General features: G+C 45.6%; 32 non-coding genes across 32 annotated transcripts; all 32 read left to right on the forward strand.

Annotated features, from left to right (window-relative positions):
* The first annotated feature begins 128 nt into the window (after nt 1-128).
* Nucleotides 129-210, forward strand: trnal-aag (transfer RNA leucine (anticodon AAG)). The gene has a single exon. It is a non-coding gene; the product is annotated as a tRNA-Leu (tRNA).
* Nucleotides 211-781: 571 nt separating this feature from the next.
* trnal-aag (transfer RNA leucine (anticodon AAG)) lies at nt 782-863 on the forward strand. Its single transcript has one exon. It is a non-coding gene; the product is annotated as a tRNA-Leu (tRNA).
* A 578-nt stretch (nt 864-1,441) lies between these two features.
* Nucleotides 1,442-1,523, forward strand: trnal-aag (transfer RNA leucine (anticodon AAG)). The gene has a single exon. It is a non-coding gene; the product is annotated as a tRNA-Leu (tRNA).
* A 570-nt stretch (nt 1,524-2,093) lies between these two features.
* trnal-aag (transfer RNA leucine (anticodon AAG)) lies at nt 2,094-2,175 on the forward strand. Its single transcript has one exon. It is a non-coding gene; the product is annotated as a tRNA-Leu (tRNA).
* A 593-nt stretch (nt 2,176-2,768) lies between these two features.
* On the forward strand, nt 2,769-2,850 carry trnal-aag (transfer RNA leucine (anticodon AAG)). The gene has a single exon. It is a non-coding gene; the product is annotated as a tRNA-Leu (tRNA).
* A 578-nt stretch (nt 2,851-3,428) lies between these two features.
* On the forward strand, nt 3,429-3,510 carry trnal-aag (transfer RNA leucine (anticodon AAG)). Its single transcript has one exon. It is a non-coding gene; the product is annotated as a tRNA-Leu (tRNA).
* A 570-nt stretch (nt 3,511-4,080) lies between these two features.
* On the forward strand, nt 4,081-4,162 carry trnal-aag (transfer RNA leucine (anticodon AAG)). Its single transcript has one exon. It is a non-coding gene; the product is annotated as a tRNA-Leu (tRNA).
* A 585-nt stretch (nt 4,163-4,747) lies between these two features.
* On the forward strand, nt 4,748-4,829 carry trnal-aag (transfer RNA leucine (anticodon AAG)). The gene has a single exon. It is a non-coding gene; the product is annotated as a tRNA-Leu (tRNA).
* A 182-nt stretch (nt 4,830-5,011) lies between these two features.
* Nucleotides 5,012-5,083, forward strand: trnam-cau (transfer RNA methionine (anticodon CAU)). Its single transcript has one exon. It is a non-coding gene; the product is annotated as a tRNA-Met (tRNA).
* A 317-nt stretch (nt 5,084-5,400) lies between these two features.
* Nucleotides 5,401-5,482, forward strand: trnal-aag (transfer RNA leucine (anticodon AAG)). Its single transcript has one exon. It is a non-coding gene; the product is annotated as a tRNA-Leu (tRNA).
* Nucleotides 5,483-5,664: 182 nt separating this feature from the next.
* Nucleotides 5,665-5,736, forward strand: trnam-cau (transfer RNA methionine (anticodon CAU)). Its single transcript has one exon. It is a non-coding gene; the product is annotated as a tRNA-Met (tRNA).
* Nucleotides 5,737-6,060: 324 nt separating this feature from the next.
* On the forward strand, nt 6,061-6,142 carry trnal-aag (transfer RNA leucine (anticodon AAG)). The gene has a single exon. It is a non-coding gene; the product is annotated as a tRNA-Leu (tRNA).
* Nucleotides 6,143-6,339: 197 nt separating this feature from the next.
* trnam-cau (transfer RNA methionine (anticodon CAU)) lies at nt 6,340-6,411 on the forward strand. The gene has a single exon. It is a non-coding gene; the product is annotated as a tRNA-Met (tRNA).
* Nucleotides 6,412-6,735: 324 nt separating this feature from the next.
* Nucleotides 6,736-6,817, forward strand: trnal-aag (transfer RNA leucine (anticodon AAG)). The gene has a single exon. It is a non-coding gene; the product is annotated as a tRNA-Leu (tRNA).
* A 182-nt stretch (nt 6,818-6,999) lies between these two features.
* On the forward strand, nt 7,000-7,071 carry trnam-cau (transfer RNA methionine (anticodon CAU)). Its single transcript has one exon. It is a non-coding gene; the product is annotated as a tRNA-Met (tRNA).
* Nucleotides 7,072-7,387: 316 nt separating this feature from the next.
* trnal-aag (transfer RNA leucine (anticodon AAG)) lies at nt 7,388-7,469 on the forward strand. The gene has a single exon. It is a non-coding gene; the product is annotated as a tRNA-Leu (tRNA).
* A 197-nt stretch (nt 7,470-7,666) lies between these two features.
* Nucleotides 7,667-7,738, forward strand: trnam-cau (transfer RNA methionine (anticodon CAU)). Its single transcript has one exon. It is a non-coding gene; the product is annotated as a tRNA-Met (tRNA).
* A 316-nt stretch (nt 7,739-8,054) lies between these two features.
* trnal-aag (transfer RNA leucine (anticodon AAG)) lies at nt 8,055-8,136 on the forward strand. The gene has a single exon. It is a non-coding gene; the product is annotated as a tRNA-Leu (tRNA).
* A 182-nt stretch (nt 8,137-8,318) lies between these two features.
* trnam-cau (transfer RNA methionine (anticodon CAU)) lies at nt 8,319-8,390 on the forward strand. The gene has a single exon. It is a non-coding gene; the product is annotated as a tRNA-Met (tRNA).
* A 580-nt stretch (nt 8,391-8,970) lies between these two features.
* trnam-cau (transfer RNA methionine (anticodon CAU)) lies at nt 8,971-9,042 on the forward strand. Its single transcript has one exon. It is a non-coding gene; the product is annotated as a tRNA-Met (tRNA).
* A 317-nt stretch (nt 9,043-9,359) lies between these two features.
* Nucleotides 9,360-9,441, forward strand: trnal-aag (transfer RNA leucine (anticodon AAG)). Its single transcript has one exon. It is a non-coding gene; the product is annotated as a tRNA-Leu (tRNA).
* A 197-nt stretch (nt 9,442-9,638) lies between these two features.
* On the forward strand, nt 9,639-9,710 carry trnam-cau (transfer RNA methionine (anticodon CAU)). The gene has a single exon. It is a non-coding gene; the product is annotated as a tRNA-Met (tRNA).
* A 316-nt stretch (nt 9,711-10,026) lies between these two features.
* trnal-aag (transfer RNA leucine (anticodon AAG)) lies at nt 10,027-10,108 on the forward strand. Its single transcript has one exon. It is a non-coding gene; the product is annotated as a tRNA-Leu (tRNA).
* Nucleotides 10,109-10,290: 182 nt separating this feature from the next.
* On the forward strand, nt 10,291-10,362 carry trnam-cau (transfer RNA methionine (anticodon CAU)). The gene has a single exon. It is a non-coding gene; the product is annotated as a tRNA-Met (tRNA).
* A 317-nt stretch (nt 10,363-10,679) lies between these two features.
* trnal-aag (transfer RNA leucine (anticodon AAG)) lies at nt 10,680-10,761 on the forward strand. Its single transcript has one exon. It is a non-coding gene; the product is annotated as a tRNA-Leu (tRNA).
* A 182-nt stretch (nt 10,762-10,943) lies between these two features.
* On the forward strand, nt 10,944-11,015 carry trnam-cau (transfer RNA methionine (anticodon CAU)). The gene has a single exon. It is a non-coding gene; the product is annotated as a tRNA-Met (tRNA).
* A 317-nt stretch (nt 11,016-11,332) lies between these two features.
* trnal-aag (transfer RNA leucine (anticodon AAG)) lies at nt 11,333-11,414 on the forward strand. The gene has a single exon. It is a non-coding gene; the product is annotated as a tRNA-Leu (tRNA).
* A 182-nt stretch (nt 11,415-11,596) lies between these two features.
* Nucleotides 11,597-11,668, forward strand: trnam-cau (transfer RNA methionine (anticodon CAU)). Its single transcript has one exon. It is a non-coding gene; the product is annotated as a tRNA-Met (tRNA).
* Nucleotides 11,669-11,992: 324 nt separating this feature from the next.
* On the forward strand, nt 11,993-12,074 carry trnal-aag (transfer RNA leucine (anticodon AAG)). Its single transcript has one exon. It is a non-coding gene; the product is annotated as a tRNA-Leu (tRNA).
* Nucleotides 12,075-12,271: 197 nt separating this feature from the next.
* On the forward strand, nt 12,272-12,343 carry trnam-cau (transfer RNA methionine (anticodon CAU)). The gene has a single exon. It is a non-coding gene; the product is annotated as a tRNA-Met (tRNA).
* Nucleotides 12,344-12,667: 324 nt separating this feature from the next.
* Nucleotides 12,668-12,749, forward strand: trnal-aag (transfer RNA leucine (anticodon AAG)). Its single transcript has one exon. It is a non-coding gene; the product is annotated as a tRNA-Leu (tRNA).
* A 182-nt stretch (nt 12,750-12,931) lies between these two features.
* trnam-cau (transfer RNA methionine (anticodon CAU)) lies at nt 12,932-13,003 on the forward strand. The gene has a single exon. It is a non-coding gene; the product is annotated as a tRNA-Met (tRNA).
* The last annotated feature ends 39 nt before the right edge of the window (nt 13,004-13,042 follow it).

Raw genomic sequence — 13,042 nt, forward strand, 5'->3', positions numbered from 1 at the left:
TCGAGGTGAACATTCTTCTTCCTGTGAATGTCATTGGTCTGACTTTTCAGTGAAGCATCTTACTTGACGACGTCAAACTGATTTGCGAAATCTTGGCAAAAAAAACTAAAGAGTAACAGGCTTCTATAGGTAGTGTGGCCGAGCGGTCCAAGGCGCTGGATTAAGGCTCCAATCTCTTAGGAGGCGTGGGTTCAAATCCCACCACTGCCATTGGACATTTGTCGTTTGAAAACCTTCATGTCAGAGACTATGTATCTTACCGGACCAATAGACTTCTGCACATATAACTCAATGTGTACACAAGTCTTTTTGACTTTGGCAAACTGGTCCTTTTTAGCCCTACCTAAGAACAGTTTGTCTGTCTGTTGTTCTCCTTTGTCATAGTGATCAGGAGCAAAGTGGCGCAGCGCAAGCTTGCTGGGCCCATAACCCAGAGGTCGATGGATCGAAACCATCCTCTGCTAAGGCAATGATCTGTGCTTCCTCTCTGTAGTCTGAGAGAAGTCCTGACTCTGGTGAAGACGCTGGGGAGGCTATTGGATGAATCCTTCAGTCACCAGTCCATGTACACAAAACAAGTGATGGTGGTTAAGACTTGCGATTTCTCCTTTTTCTTTATAAGTTTTGGGCAAACAGCAGAGTGAAATACTTCTTCAAGGTAAACATTCTTCTTCCTGTGAATGTCATTGGTCTGACTTTTCAGTGAAGCATCTTACTTGACGACGTCAAACTGATTTGCGAAATCTTGGAAAAAAAAACTAAAGAGTGACAGGCTTCTATAGGTAGTGTGGCCGAGCGGTCCAAGGCGCTGGATTAAGGCTCCAGTCTCTTAGGAGGCGTGGGTTCAAATCCCACCACTACCATTGGACATTTGTCGTTTGAAAGCCTTCATGTCAGAGACTATGTATCTTACCGGACCAATAGACTTCTGCACATATAACTCAATGTGTACACAAGTCTTTTTGACTTTGGCAAACTGGTCCCTTTTAGACCTACCTAAGAACAGTTTGTCTGTCTGTTGTTCTCCTTTGTCATAGTGATCAGGAGCAGAGTGGCGCAGCGGAAGCGTGCTGGGCCCATAACCCAGAGGTCGATGGATCGAAACCATCCTCTGCTAAGGCAATGATCTGTGCTTCCTCTCTGTAGTCTGAGAGAAGTCCTGACTCTGGTGAAGACGCTGGGGAGGCTATTGGATGAATCCTTCAGTCACCAGTCCATGTACACAAAACAAAAAACAGGTGATGGTGGTTAAGACTTGCTGTTTCTCCTTTTTCTTTATAAGTTTTGGGCAAACAGCAGAGTGAAATACTTCTTCGAGGTAAACATTCTTCTTCCTGTGAATGTCATTGGTCTGACTTTTCAGTGAAGCATCTTACTTGACGACGTCAAACTGATTTGCGAAATCTTGGCAAAAAAAACTAAAGAGTAACAGGCTTCTATAGGTAGTGTGGCCGAGCGGTCCAAGGCGCTGGATTAAGGCTCCAGTCTCTTAGGAGGCGTGGGTTCAAATCCCACCACTGCCATTGGACATTTGTCGTTTGAAAACCTTCATGTCAGAGACTATGTATCTTACCGGACCAATAGACTTCTGCACATATAACTCAATGTGTACACAAGTCTTTTTGACTTTGGCAAACTGGTCCTTTTTAGACCTACCTAAGAACAGTTTGTCTGTCTGTTGTTCTCCTTTGTCATAGTGATCAGGAGCAGAGTGGCGCAGCGGAAGCGTGCTGGGCCCATAACCCAGAGGTCGATGGATCGAAACCATCCTCTGCTAAGGCAATGATCTGTGCTTCCTCTCTGTAGTCTGAGAGAAGTCCTGACTCTGGTAAAGACGCTGGGGAGGCTATTGGATGAACCTTCAGTCACCAGTCCATGTACACAAAACAAGTGATGGTGGTTAAGCCTTGCGGTTTCTCCTTTTTCTTTATAAGTTTTGGGCAAACAGCAGAGTGAAATACTTCTTCGAGGTAAACATTCTTCTTCCTGTGAATGTCATTGGTCTGACTTTTCAGTGAAGCATCTTACTTGACGACGTCATACTGATTTGTGAAACTTGGACAAAAAAAACTCAAGAGTGACAGGCGTCTGTAGGTAGTGTGGCCGAGGGGTCCAAGGCGCTGGATTAAGGCTCCAGTCTCTTAGGAGGCGTGGGTTCAAATCCCACCACTGCCATTGGACGTTAGTCGTTTGAAAGCCTTCATGTCAGAGACTATGTATCTTACCGGACCAATAGACTTCTGCACATATAACTCAATGTGTACACATGATCCTCAAGCTGGGAGTGTTTTGACTTTGGCAAACTGGTCCCTTTTAGACCTACCTAAGAACAGTTTGTCTGTCTGTTGTTCTCCTTTGTCATAGTGATCAGGAGCAGAGTGGCGCAGCGGAAGCGTGCTGGGCCCATAACCCAGAGGTCGATGGATCGAAACCATCCTCTGCTAAGGCAATGATCTGTGCTTCCTCTCTGTAGTCTGAGAGAAGTCCTGACTCTGGTGAAGACGCTGGGGAGGCTATTGGATGAATCCTTCAGTCACCAGTCCATGTACACAAAACAAAAAACAGGTGATGGTGGTTAAGACTTGCGGTTTCTCCTTTTTCTTTATAAGTTTTGGGCAAACAGCAGAGTGAAATACTTCTTCGAGGTGAACATTCTTCTTCCTGTGAATGTCATTGGTCTGACTTTTCAGTGAAGCATCTTACTTGACGACGTCAAACTGATTTGCGAAATCTTGGCAAAAAAAACTAAAGAGTAACAGGCTTCTATAGGTAGTGTGGCCGAGCGGTCCAAGGCGCTGGATTAAGGCTCCAGTCTCTTAGGAGGCGTGGGTTCAAATCCCACCACTGCCATTGGACATTTGTCGTTTGAAAACCTTCATGTCAGAGACTATGTATCTTACCGGACCAATAGACTTCTGCACATATAACTCAATGTGTACACAAGTCTTTTTGACTTTGGCAAACTGGTCCTTTTTAGCCCTACCTAAGAACAGTTTGTCTGTCTGTTGTTCTCCTTTGTCATAGTGATCAGGAGCAGAGTGGTGCAGCGCAAGCGTGCTGGGCCCATAACCCAGAGGTCGATGGATCGAAACCATCCTCTGCTAAGGCAATGATCTGTGCTTCCTCTCTGTAGTCTGAGAGAAGTCCTGACTCTGGTGAAGACGCTGGGGAGGCTATTGGATGAATCCTTCAGTCACCAGTCCATGTACACAAAACAAAAAACAGGTGATGGTGGTTAAGACTTGCTGTTTCTCCTTTTTCTTTATAAGTTTTGGGCAAACAGCAGAGTGAAATACTTCTTCGAGGTAAACATTCTTCTTCCTGTGAATGTCATTGGTCTGACTTTTCAGTGAAGCATCTTACTTGACGACGTCAAACTGATTTGCGAAATCTTGGCAAAAAAAACTAAAGAGTAACAGGCTTCTATAGGTAGTGTGGCCGAGCGGTCCAAGGCGCTGGATTAAGGCTCCAGTCTCTTAGGAGGCGTGGGTTCAAATCCCACCACTGCCATTGGACATTTGTCGTTTGAAAACCTTCATGTCAGAGACTATGTATCTTACCGGACCAATAGACTTCTGCACATATAACTCAATGTGTACACAAGTCTTTTTGACTTTGGCAAACTGGTCCCTTTTAGACCTACCTAAGAACAGTTTGTCTGTCTGTTGTTCTCCTTTGTCATAGTGATCAGGAGCAGAGTGGCGCAGCGGAAGCGTGCTGGGCCCATAACCCAGAGGTCGATGGATCGAAACCATCCTCTGCTAAGGCAATGATCTGTGCTTCCTCTCTGTAGTCTGAGAGAAGTCCTGACTCTGGTAAAGACGCTGGGGAGGCTATTGGATGAACCTTCAGTCACCAGTCCATGTACACAAAACAAGTGATGGTGGTTAAGCCTTGCGGTTTCTCCTTTTTCTTTATAAGTTTTGGGCAAACAGCAGAGTGAAATACTTCTTCGAGGTAAACATTCTTCTTCCTGTGAATGTCATTGGTCTGACTTTTCAGTGAAGCATCTTACTTGACGACGTCATACTGATTTGTGAAACTTGGACAAAAAAAACTCAAGAGTGACAGGCGTCTGTAGGTAGTGTGGCCGAGGGGTCCAAGGCGCTGGATTAAGGCTCCAGTCTCTTAGGAGGCGTGGGTTCAAATCCCACCACTGCCATTGGACGTTAGTCGTTTGAAAGCCTTCATGTCAGAGACTATGTATCTTACCGGACCAATAGACTTCTGCACATATAACTCAATGTGTACACATGATCCTCAAGCTGGGAGTGTTTTGACTTTGGCAAACTGGTCCCTTTTAGACCTACCTAAGAACAGTTTGTCTGTCTGTTGTTCTCCTTTGTCATAGTGATCAGGAGCAGAGTGGCGCAGCGGAAGCGTGCTGGGCCCATAACCCAGAGGTCGATGGATCGAAACCATCCTCTGCTAAGGCAATGATCTGTGCTTCCTCTCTGTAGTCTGAGAGAAGTCCTGACTCTGGTGAAGACGCTGGGGAGGCTATTGGATGAACCTTCAGTCACCAGTCCATGTACACAAAACAAGTGATGGTGGTTAAGACTTGCGATTTCTCCTTTTTCTTTATAAGTTTTGGGCAAACAGCAGAGTGAAATACTTCTTCAAGGTAAACATTCTTCTTCCTGTGAATGTCATTGGTCTGACTTTTCAGTGAAGCATCTTACTTGACGACGTCAAACTGATTTGCGAAATCTTGGAAAAAAAAACTAAAGAGTGACAGGCTTCTATAGGTAGTGTGGCCGAGCGGTCCAAGGCGCTGGATTAAGGCTCCAGTCTCTTAGGAGGCGTGGGTTCAAATCCCACCACTGCCATTGGACATTTGTCGTTTGAAAGCCTTCATGTCAGAGACTATGTATCTTACCGGACCAATAGACTTCTGCACATATAACTCAATGTGTACACAAGTCTTTTTGACCTTGGCAAACTGGTCCCTTTTAGACCTACCTAAGAACAGTTTGTCTGTCTGTTGTTCTCCTTTGTCATAGTGATCAGGAGCAGAGTGGCGCAGCGGAAGCGTGCTGGGCCCATAACCCAGAGGTCGATGGATCGAAACCATCCTCTGCTAAGGCAATGATCTGTGCTTCCTCTCTGTAGTCTGAGAGAAGTCCTGACTCTGGTGAAGACGCTGGGGAGGCTATTGGATGAATCCTTCAGTCACCAGTCCATGTACACAAAACAAGTGATGGTGGTTAAGACTTGCGATTTCTCCTTTTTCTTTATACGTTTTGGGCAAACAGCAGAGTGAAATACTTCTTCAAGGTAAACATTCTTCTTCCTGTGAATGTCATTGGTCTGACTTTTCAGTGAAGCATCTTACTTGACGACGTCAAACTGATTTGCGAAATCTTGGAAAAAAAAACTAAAGAGTGACAGGCTTCTATAGGTAGTGTGGCCGAGCGGTCCAAGGCGCTGGATTAAGGCTCCAGTCTCTTAGGAGGCGTGGGTTCAAATCCCACCACTGCCATTGGACATTTGTCGTTTGAAAGCCTTCATGTCAGAGACTATGTATCTTACCGGACCAATAGACTTCTGCACATATAACTCAATGTGTACACAAGTCTTTTTGACTTTGGCAAACTGGTCCCTTTTAGACCTACCTAAGAACAGTTTGTCTGTCTGTTGTTCTCCTTTGTCATAGTGATCAGGAGCAGAGTGGCGCAGCGGAAGCGTGCTGGGCCCATAACCCAGAGGTCGATGGATCGAAACCATCCTCTGCTAAGGCAATGATCTGTGCTTCCTCTCTGTAGTCTGAGAGAAGTCCTGACTCTGGTGAAGACGCTGGGGAGGCTATTGGATGAATCCTTCAGTCACCAGTCCATGTACACAAAACAAAAAACAGGTGATGGTGGTTAAGACTTGCTGTTTCTCCTTTTTCTTTATAAGTTTTGGGCAAACAGCAGAGTGAAATACTTCTTCGAGGTAAACATTCTTCTTCCTGTGAATGTCATTGGTCTGACTTTTCAGTGAAGCATCTTACTTGACGAAGTCATACTGATTTGTGAAACTTGGACAAAAAAAACTCAAGAGTGACAGGCGTCTGTAGGTAGTGTGGCCGAGGGGTCCAAGGCGCTGGATTAAGGCTCCAGTCACTTAGGAGGCGTGGGTTCAAATCCCACCACTGCCATTGGACGTTAGTCGTTTGAAAGCCTTCATGTCAGAGACTATGTATCTTACCGGACCAATAGACTTCTGCACATATAACTCAATGTGTACACATGATCCTCAAGCTGGGAGTGTTTTGACTTTGGCAAACTGGTCCCTTTTAGACCTACCTAAGAACAGTTTGTCTGTCTGTTGTTCTCCTTTGTCATAGTGATCAGGAGCAGAGTGGCGCAGCGGAAGCGTGCTGGGCCCATAACCCAGAGGTCGATGGATCGAAACCATCCTCTGCTAAGGCAATGATCTGTGCTTCCTCTCTGTAGTCTGAGAGAAGTCCTGACTCTGGTGAAGACGCTGGGGAGGCTATTGGATGAATCCTTCAGTCACCAGTCCATGTACACAAAACAAAAAACAGGTGATGGTGGTTAAGACTTGCTGTTTCTCCTTTTTCTTTATAAGTTTTGGGCAAACAGCAGAGTGAAATACTTCTTCGAGGTAAACATTCTTCTTCCTGTGAATGTCATTGGTCTGACTTTTCAGTGAAGCATCTTACTTGACGACGTCAAACTGATTTGCGAAATCTTGGCAAAAAAAACTAAAGAGTAACAGGCTTCTATAGGTAGTGTGGCCGAGCGGTCCAAGGCGCTGGATTAAGGCTCCAGTCTCTTAGGAGGCGTGGGTTCAAATCCCACCACTGCCATTGGACATTTGTCGTTTGAAAACCTTCATGTCAGAGACTATGTATCTTACCGGACCAATAGACTTCTGCACATATAACTCAATGTGTACACAAGTCTTTTTGACTTTGGCAAACTGGTCCCTTTTAGACCTACCTAAGAACAGTTTGTCTGTCTGTTGTTCTCCTTTGTCATAGTGATCAGGAGCAGAGTGGCGCAGCGGAAGCGTGCTGGGCCCATAACCCAGAGGTCGATGGATCGAAACCATCCTCTGCTAAGGCAATGATCTGTGCTTCCTCTCTGTAGTCTGAGAGAAGTCCTGACTCTGGTAAAGACGCTGGGGAGGCTATTGGATGAACCTTCAGTCACCAGTCCATGTACACAAAACAAGTGATGGTGGTTAAGCCTTGCGGTTTCTCCTTTTTCTTTATAAGTTTTGGGCAAACAGCAGAGTGAAATACTTCTTCGAGGTAAACATTCTTCTTCCTGTGAATGTCATTGGTCTGACTTTTCAGTGAAGCATCTTACTTGACGACGTCATACTGATTTGTGAAACTTGGACAAAAAAAACTCAAGAGTGACAGGCGTCTGTAGGTAGTGTGGCCGAGGGGTCCAAGGCGCTGGATTAAGGCTCCAGTCTCTTAGGAGGCGTGGGTTCAAATCCCACCACTGCCATTGGACGTTAGTCGTTTGAAAGCCTTCATGTCAGAGACTATGTATCTTACCGGACCAATAGACTTCTGCACATATAACTCAATGTGTATACATGATCCTCAAGCTGGGAGTGTTTTGACTTTGGCAAACTGGTCCCTTTTAGACCTACCTAAGAACAGTTTGTCTGTCTGTTGTTCTCCTTTGTCATAGTGATCAGGAGCAGAGTGGCGCAGCGGAAGCGTGCTGGGCCCATAACCCAGAGGTCGATGGATCGAAACCATCCTCTGCTAAGGCAATGATCTGTGCTTCCTCTCTGTAGTCTGAGAGAAGTCCTGACTCTGGCGAAGACGCTGGGGAGGCTATTGGACGAACCTTCAGTCACCAGTCCATGTACACAAAACAAGAGGTGGTGGTTAAGCCTTGCGGATTCTCCTTCTTCTTTATAAGTTTTGGGCAAACAGCAGAGTGAAATACTTCTTCGAGGTAAACATTCTTCTTCCTGTGAATGTCATTGGTCTGACTTTTCAGTGAAGCATCTTACTTGACGACGTCAAACTGATTTGCTAAATCTTGGAAAAAAAAACTAAAGAGTGACAGGCTTCTATAGGTAGTGTGGCCGAGCGGTCCAAGGCGCTGGATTAAGGCTCCAGTCTCTTAGGAGGCGTGGGTTCAAATCCCACCACTGCCATTGGACATTTGTCGTTTGAAAGCCTTCATGTCAGAGACTATGTATCTTACCGGACCAATAGACTTCTGCACATATAACTCAATGTGTACACAAGTCTTTTTGACTTTGGCAAACTGGTCCCTTTTAGACCTACCTAAGAACAGTTTGTCTGTCTGTTGTTCTCCTTTGTCATAGTGATCAGGAGCAGAGTGGCGCAGCGGAAGCGTGCTGGGCCCATAACCCAGAGGTCGATGGATCGAAACCATCCTCTGCTAAGGCAATGATCTGTGCTTCCTCTCTGTAGTCTGAGAGAAGTCCTGACTCTGGTGAAGACGCTGGGGAGGCTATTGGATGAACCTTCAGTCACCAGTCCATGTACACAAAACAAGTGATGGTGGTTAAGCCTTGCGGTTTCTCCTTTTTCTTTATAAGTTTTGGGCAAACAGCAGAGTGAAATACTTCTTCGAGGTAAACATTCTTCTTCCTGTGAATGTCATTGGTCTGACTTTTCAGTGAAGCATCTTACTTGACGACGTCATACTGATTTGTGAAACTTGGACAAAAAAAACTCAAGAGTGACAGGCGTCTGTAGGTAGTGTGGCCGAGGGGTCCAAGGCGCTGGATTAAGGCTCCAGTCTCTTAGGAGGCGTGGGTTCAAAGCCCACCACTGCCATTGGACGTTAGTCGTTTGAAAGCCTTCATGTCAGAGACTATGTATCTTACCGGACCAATAGACTTCTGCACATATAACTCAATGTGTACACAAGTCTTTTTGACTTTGGCAAACTGGTCCCTTTTAGACCTACCTAAGAACAGTTTGTCTGTCTGTTGTTCTCCTTTGTCATAGTGATCAGGAGCAGAGTGGCGCAGCGGAAGCGTGCTGGGCCCATAACCCAGAGGTCGATGGATCGAAACCATCCTCTGCTAAGGCAATGATCTGTGCTTCCTCTCTGTAGTCTGAGAGAAGTCCTGACTCTGGTGAAGACGCTGGGGAGGCTATTGGACGAATCCTTCAGTCACCAGTCCATGTACACAAAACAAGTGATGGTGGTTAAGCCTTGCGGTTTCTCCTTTTTCTTTATAAGTTTTGGGCAAACAGCAGAGTGAAATACTTCTTCGAGGTAAACATTCTTCTTCCTGTGAATGTCATTGGTCTGACTTTTCAGTGAAGCATCTTACTTGACGACGTCATACTGATTTGTGAAACTTGGACAAAAAAAACTCAAGAGTGACAGGCGTCTGTAGGTAGTGTGGCCGAGGGGTCCAAGGCGCTGGATTAAGGCTCCAGTCTCTTAGGAGGCGTGGGTTCAAATCCCACCACTGCCATTGGACGTTAGTCGTTTGAAAGCCTTCATGTCAGAGACTATGTATCTTACCGGACCAATAGACTTCTGCACATATAACTCAATGTGTACACATGATCCTCAAGCTGGGAGTGTTTTGACTTTGGCAAACTGGTCCCTTTTAGACCTACCTGAGAACAGTTTGTCTGTCTGTTGTTCTCCTTTGTCATAGTGATCAGGAGCAGAGTGGCGCAGCGGAAGCGTGCTGGGCCCATAACCCAGAGGTCGATGGATCGAAACCATCCTCTGCTAAGGCAATGATCTGTGCTTCCTCTCTGTAGTCTGAGAGAAGTCCTGACTCTGGTGAAGACGCTGGGGAGGCTATTGGATGAACCTTCAGTCACCAGTCCATGTACACAAAACAAGTGATGGTGGTTAAGCCTTGCGGTTTCTCCTTTTTCTTTATAAGTTTTGGGCAAACAGCAGAGTGAAATACTTCTTCAAGGTAAACATTCTTCTTCCTGTGAATGTCATTGGTCTGACTTTTCAGTGAAGCATCTTACTTGACGACGTCAAACTGATTTGCGAAATCTTGGAAAAAAAAACTAAAGAGTGACAGGCTTCTATAGGTAGTGTGGCCGAGCGGTCCAAGGCGCTGGATTAAGGCTCCAGTCTCTTAGGAGGCGTGGGTTCAAATCCCACCACTGCCATTGGACATTTGTCGTTTGAAAGCCTTCATGTCAGAGACTATGTATCTTACCGGACCAATAGACTTCTGCACATATAACTCAATGTGTACACAAGTCTTTTTGACTTTGGCAAACTGGTCCCTTTTAGACCTACCTAAGAACAGTTTGTCTGTCTGTTGTTCTCCTTTGTCATAGTGATCAGGAGCAGAGTGGCGCAGCGGAAGCGTGCTGGGCCCATAACCCAGAGGTCGATGGATCGAAACCATCCTCTGCTAAGGCAATGATCTGTGCTTCCTCTCTGTAGTCTGAGAGAAGTCCTGACTCTGGTGAAGACGCTGGGGAGGCTATTGGATGAATCCTTCAGTCACCAGTCCATGTACACAAAACAAGTGATGGTGGTTAAGACTTGCGATTTCTCCTTTTTCTTTATAAGTTTTGGGCAAACAGCAGAGTGAAATACTTCTTCAAGGTAAACATTCTTCTTCCTGTGAATGTCATTGGTCTGACTTTTCAGTGAAGCATCTTACTTGACGACGTCAAACTGATTTGCGAAATCTTGGAAAAAAAAACTAAAGAGTGACAGGCTTCTATAGGTAGTGTGGCCGAGCGGTCCAAGGCGCTGGATTAAGGCTCCAGTCTCTTAGGAGGCGTGGGTTCAAATCCCACCACTGCCATTGGACATTTGTCGTTTGAAAGCCTTCATGTCAGAGACTATGTATCTTACCGGACCAATAGACTTCTGCACATATAACTCAATGTGTACACAAGTCTTTTTGACCTTGGCAAACTGGTCCCTTTTAGACCTACCTAAGAACAGTTTGTCTGTCTGTTGTTCTCCTTTGTCATAGTGATCAGGAGCAGAGTGGCGCAGCGGAAGCGTGCTGGGCCCATAACCCAGAGGTCGATGGATCGAAACCATCCTCTGCTAAGGCAATGATCTGTGCTTCCTCTCTGTAGTCTGAGAGAAGTCCTGACTCTGGTGAAGACGCTGGGGAGGCTATTGGATGAATCCTTCAGTCACCAGTCCATGTACACAAAACAAGTGATGGTGGTTAAGACTTGCGATTTCTCCTTTTTCTTTATAAGTTTTGGGCAAACAGCAGAGTGAAATACTTCTTCAAGGTAAACATTCTTCTTCCTGTGAATGTCATTGGTCTGACTTTTCAGTGAAGCATCTTACTTGACGACGTCAAACTGATTTGCGAAATCTTGGAAAAAAAAACTAAAGAGTGACAGGCTTCTATAGGTAGTGTGGCCGAGCGGTCCAAGGCGCTGGATTAAGGCTCCAGTCTCTTAGGAGGCGTGGGTTCAAATCCCACCACTGCCATTGGACATTTGTCGTTTGAAAGCCTTCATGTCAGAGACTATGTATCTTACCGGACCAATAGACTTCTGCACATATAACTCAATGTGTACACAAGTCTTTTTGACTTTGGCAAACTGGTCCCTTTTAGACCTACCTAAGAACAGTTTGTCTGTCTGTTGTTCTCCTTTGTCATAGTGATCAGGAGCAGAGTGGCGCAGCGGAAGCGTGCTGGGCCCATAACCCAGAGGTCGATGGATCGAAACCATCCTCTGCTAAGGCAATGATCTGTGCTTCCTCTCTGTAGTCTGAGAGAAGTCCTGACTCTGGTGAAGACGCTGGGGAGGCTATTGGATGAATCCTTCAGTCACCAGTCCATGTACACAAAACAAAAAACAGGTGATGGTGGTTAAGACTTGCTGTTTCTCCTTTTTCTTTATAAGTTTTGGGCAAACAGCAGAGTGAAATACTTCTTCGAGGTAAACATTCTTCTTCCTGTGAATGTCATTGGTCTGACTTTTCAGTGAAGCATCTTACTTGACGAAGTCATACTGATTTGTGAAACTTGGACAAAAAAAACTCAAGAGTGACAGGCGTCTGTAGGTAGTGTGGCCGAGGGGTCCAAGGCGCTGGATTAAGGCTCCAGTCACTTAGGAGGCGTGGGTTCAAATCCCACCACTGCCATTGGACGTTAGTCGTTTGAAAGCCTTCATGTCAGAGACTATGTATCTTACCGGACCAATAGACTTCTGCACATATAACTCAATGTGTACACATGATCCTCAAGCTGGGAGTGTTTTGACTTTGGCAAACTGGTCCCTTTTAGACCTACCTAAGAACAGTTTGTCTGTCTGTTGTTCTCCTTTGTCATAGTGATCAGGAGCAGAGTGGCGCAGCGGAAGCGTGCTGGGCCCATAACCCAGAGGTCGATGGATCGAAACCATCCTCTGCTAAGGCAATGATCTGTGCTTCCTCTCTGTAGTCTGAGAGAAGTCCTGACTCTGGTGAAGACGCTGGGGAGGCTATTGGATGAATCCTTCAGTCACCAGTCCATGTACACAAAACAAAAAACAGGTGATGGTGGTTAAGACTTGCTGTTTCTCCTTTTTCTTTATAAGTTTTGGGCAAACAGCAGAGTGAAATACTTCTTCGAGGTAAACATTCTTCTTCCTGTGAATGTCATTGGTCTGACTTTTCAGTGAAGCATCTTACTTGACGACGTCAAACTGATTTGCGAAATCTTGGCAAAAAAAACTAAAGAGTAACAGGCTTCTATAGGTAGTGTGGCCGAGCGGTCCAAGGCGCTGGATTAAGGCTCCAGTCTCTTAGGAGGCGTGGGTTCAAATCCCACCACTGCCATTGGACATTTGTCGTTTGAAAACCTTCATGTCAGAGACTATGTATCTTACCGGACCAATAGACTTCTGCACATATAACTCAATGTGTACACAAGTCTTTTTGACTTTGGCAAACTGGTCCCTTTTAGACCTACCTAAGAACAGTTTGTCTGTCTGTTGTTCTCCTTTGTCATAGTGATCAGGAGCAGAGTGGCGCAGCGGAAGCGTGCTGGGCCCATAACCCAGAGGTCGATGGATCGAAACCATCCTCTGCTAAGGCAATGATCTGTGCTTCCTCTCTGTAGTCTGAGAGAA

This window comes from Solea solea, chromosome 14 (assembly GCF_958295425.1).
Source record: "Solea solea chromosome 14, fSolSol10.1, whole genome shotgun sequence".
Taxonomy (NCBI): Eukaryota; Metazoa; Chordata; class Actinopteri; order Pleuronectiformes; family Soleidae; genus Solea; species Solea solea.